Raw genomic sequence first — 4,982 nt, 5'->3', positions numbered from 1 at the left:
TAAAGCTTTAAAGAGAGATGATAAAGACTAAAAATTGATAGTCTGCCACACCCATACCACCAATTCACGACTTAACCCAATTTCTTTAACTGATACAATATTACACCTCTCGACACGTAGCGCAAGACGACGAGGAATATTCGTATTTTGTGTTTTTCATGGGGGAACGAAAGGACTTCACGAAAGGTGTATGCATAATATTCAGGCTCTATCAGCCGCCCGCCCGCCCCCATCATTTTATTATCGAGGTCCCACAACAATAATTGTATTGTCAATCATCACAAAATAGACTATGATGCGTAAATTCAGATGCAACATAGGATACACTAAACCAGAAACTTTAAATAAAATGAAACCCTGTCGCTTTAAAACCGGCATGTAGCGTAGCGTCTTTTAGTAATGCCGATGCAGAAGACTACCGACCAGCTGAATGGATTGGAAGAAATTAGCATTTTTACGTTAACCGCCATTGTATTATAGAGCAAGGTTGTCTCACTTATCTCATTATAACCGTACCAAAACCATTTGCCAAATGGTTTTCAGAAAACAGAGAGCTAGGTTAACTTAATCTAGGCTTTAATGAAATGCAGATACACACTTCACAAGAGGAAGTCTACTCTAGCCAAGGCTACAATTAGGCCTACAATTACAACCTTGGCAACATTTCTTGAAAGAATTCAGCTTTATGAAATCTAAACCAAGCGTGAACACAGTCAGGCTTAAATAGCCTTTTCAGCGCATACCAGAACGTGTGCCTTACCGATCTTTCAAGAATAGTCTTACCTTAGCGATTTTAATTTCATCATCTTGTCCTGGTTTCGGTGGTAATAAACTTGTAGCTGAATATTGCTCAGCCCCTTCCCCTCTGGCCATATTATGTCCAAAATTTGAGTAGCCTAGTCTAACTTGTTAAATTGTTAATTCAAGTAAAATTAAAAGTCAGGCTGCACCGAAGTCAGAACCGTTGTTCAGCTTTCACCGGTGTTGTGTGCCTTCTGGTTTTTCCCACCTACTGGTTTCCTTGCGCGTGCTCGCGTTGCTCACCACAGCTGCAGGAGTTGTCAAACATTCGCAAACAAGTTGTTTTCGGCGGATTTGAAGTCGCATTTCATATCTATCCCATTATCATTACACTACAATCACTCGTACAAAATACATGTAAAATAAAGGCTATCATTTTGCACTTTATAGCATTAAAATGGATTCGAACCTACAATAAATACGCACACCTATGAACCAAACCGACCTATTCAGCGCATTATCTCTTTGAGCCACTCCAATTCGCTGAAAACCGTCATCAATCACCTATTAATTAACCACACAAGCAACATTTTGTCTTGCATTAGGTGACACAAATGGTATTGCCTTTATCTCCTTGTCTGAGCGACTATCAGGCCTATGGTTTTGAAAAGTCAAATGTTCCCTGACAAAGACATTTGTAAGAATGTTTATTGACTTGAAAAATAAGCTAATTTTTGCAAACTCCCTTCATTCAACCCTTGAAGACATCGCGGTCTGGTGCGCTAAAATGTAGATCGTTTCTTCTGTCGTACCATTTAATTTCTAAGAATTTAGGTCTACTAGACTACTACTACTACTACTACTAGACCTACAATAACGTCATCACCAATTTATTTTTATTTGATCAACCACAAAGAGTAGCATACTGTGCACAGTGCACTGACGGCCGTAGCAGCCAGTTGTTTTAGATGAAGGGCAACCACTTGTTTCAGATAGCCTGGACAACATGTTACCTGGGTGTTGCCTACGTTCTTAATTTATGGTAGCCTGCAATAGTTAATTGTATCGCGTAACATCCAGGTATTAGTTGGCTCAAGGAGTAGGGAATCAGGCTGGAGAGAGTCGTGCATGTATTGCTTTTGCGGTATCGAATCCAGTTTAATGCTAGTTTTCAAAACATATATTTTTTTACGTCTTTTGTCCGAGTGGCTGTAATGTAGCCGAGCGCTCATGGCGTATATGAAAAGCGACTTCAAACCGCCTAAAAACAACTTGTTTGTGAATGTCTGACAACTGCTGCAGCGCATGCACGCGCAAGGAAACCAGTAGGTGGAGAAACCAGAAGGCACACAACACCGGCACTCATTCAAACGTGGCTTTCTCTCTGTGGGCTGTCATGATCATGGAGGTATTATATATAACTGGAGAGAGTGACTAAGTCCCGCCCTCCATACAAGTGAATGGTGGAGGCTAGGCTAGTAAATCCGGCCAATTCATAGTCAACGCCAGTGTTGCCAACTCTCGCGAGACAAATAAGCAACTCTCACCTCAAAAAGAAGCCCAAAAGAAGCCCAATGCCGCTTTAACCTGCCACAGCCTTAACAGCGCCTATTTGTATAATGAGTGAAACAATTACTTTCCAAAGCCAAAACTATCATTTATTTGTATTGTATTAAAACATTTGCCCCCCAAAAATTAGGCTAAATTAAACTCATTGCAAATGTAACAACATAGGCTACACATTCGCACACGTGTGTGTGTGAGAGAGAGGTGTGTATTCCTTCCTGTGTGGTTTATTACGAATATGAATCAAACCGTAACAATAAAAAAAAATCAACAATAAAAAAGTGGACCAATAGGCCTAGCCCACATGGCAATTATTACCCTGGCCTTTATTTGTTTGAATAAACGAACCTGGCTATTATCAGAGGCCCGGCTATAGAGAATATAATCTCGGCCATAATTTGAGGATTTACTGTATGGCCATAGGATCTGCTGAGTATTCAGGGTATAACCTACATTGAAGACAGGTATTTTCTACTCCTGCATTTGTGAAAATAATTCCGTTTACACCTGATGATGAAAACAGCCATAGACCTGAACTCATTGATCAGACAGGTGACCAAATTCCAAACCAACAAGGGAACAGCGTGAAGCAATGCAAAACGCCGCAAAAGCCTTGGACAGCTGTAGCGATAGTCTGGAAAAAGAATAATAGTTTTAGATGTGCAAACTGTTACACGGGAAGTATATAGGCCTAGGCCTACGCAAATTTTCATTCAGCTTTGCGCAAGAAAGGCTGGTGAAACACGGAGTTCTCAGGTCTCGCCTGTTTTCTCGCATTGTCCTGACCCTTGTTCTGACTTAGACCTACCCTTAAATTGATTATTATGACTTAATTTGAGCAAAGTAAGAGTCTGCAAATGGCACCCTCAAATATCATGCTAGAAAAGTTCCATCAGCGCTGGCGCTCGTTTGGCATGGTAGATGCGCGCAAAGGTTTGGCCCGACCGGCATTTCAGAATGTCATTTCAAGACAGCTCGTTTACCTGGAAAAGTCGGAATACTATGACGTCTTTTGCCGGGATGGAGAACAACTCCAGTCCACGCACAGCAGAACAAGGATGTGCCTACATATATGTGTTAGCTATAAGAACTCTTATTAGCCCGCGCTGCCATTCTTAGACTGACCGGCTGTGCGCAATGTACAGCCAATTGCATGGGCCGCCCCTTTGACAGCACGTCAGTCCATAATTCTTTGAATTCGCCTTACTGTCGCTTAATGTCACGATGTAGGCAAACGACCATGCATGGAAAAAAATAGGTTAGACAGTCCAACAGGTTGTTCAAATGAAAATTTTAGGCTATGGTATATGAGCGATTGATTAGGATAGGCCTATGCGCAAATCGGAATAGCTGTTAATTTAACCTATGAAGCGTTTTACCAATAAAAAATAAAACATCCAGAAACAGATTTTCTATTAACTCTGCGCTCATGATGAGTATGATAGAAATTTCATACAAACTAAATTGGAGTCGTTTAAGCAAAGTTATTGCAGAGTTAAGGACATCATTGGCAGTGAAGCACTATGCCCTCAATAGCCACCCTGTTTTGAAAATAATATTGAAGATATTCAATATTATTAAAGATAGTATTGAAGATAACGCACAGAACGGTCAGCCTGAGCGGACAATTACGTCCCCAACTCATCTAAAATGTGGTGTCTTTATTTTGAGTTGTACACAGCATATGGTAAAGTAACGGTTAAAAAGAAAGGTTGTCTGCGGACTCAGCAAAAAACAGTTTACTTACGCATCCACGACATCCAATCTTCGCGCTCACCTGTGGAGTTACCATCCAAATGAGGCAGCGGTGTCAGAGGCACAGTAGACGGCCAGAGCATCGCCTGGCGTCCAACATCGTATGATTGCATACTTTCCGTAAATCCTAAATTATGTCCAGGGTCTGCTATTTACTTAGGCTGCAAAGCACAGGTATTTAATTGAGGTAGGCTTATTCGAGGCAGACCTTTATTTCTTACATTGTACGTTATTGTGAGACATGCGTTTTGTTTGGAGCGGCATACCAGGACCGAGGTGAAGTTAGTTTGATATTTGATATTCGGATATTCGACAGATATTCAAAAAAAACATTATGCGGCCGGTTTCACCCCGTGTTTGCAGACAATGTACAAACAGATGACCTGTCTACTTGCTCCCAACCGACCTTAGGGACCGTCTAAAAAGTACCTTCTGAATTACCTTCATAGTCTTTTTTGTCAATAGCTTTGACATCATGTGACCTAGTGACTCCAAACCAATTAAAAATAGTTATCCTATATGGGACTCATCAGACACACCTCTTTTTATAGTCACTATATGCACACAGTATTTTATATGAATATTTTAAAGAAAATACCTTATTTCCCATAAGAAATGGTCTCCTTTTTTCAATACCTCCCAAGCCATGTGACCTAGTGACTCCAAACCAATGCAGAATATTTATCCTATATGGGACTCATCAGACACACCTCTTTTTATAGTCACTGTATGCACACTGTATTTTATATGAATATTTTGTAAAAAAAATACATTATATCCTATATGAATGGTCTTCTTTTTTCAATACCTCCTAAGTCATGTGACCTAGTGACTCCAAACCAATGCAGAATAGTTATCCTATATGGGACTCATTGGGCACACCTCTTTTTATGATCACTGTATGCACACTGTATTTTTTA

This window comes from Alosa pseudoharengus, unplaced genomic scaffold (assembly GCF_046254945.1).
Source record: "Alosa pseudoharengus isolate Yale_2024_CS ecotype anadromous, Long Island Sound unplaced genomic scaffold, YU_APseudo_1.1 YU_APseudo_1.1_scf_22, whole genome shotgun sequence".
In the NCBI taxonomy this organism is placed as follows: Eukaryota; Metazoa; Chordata; class Actinopteri; order Clupeiformes; family Clupeidae; genus Alosa; species Alosa pseudoharengus.
Note: the sequence above shows the minus strand (reverse complement) of the source record.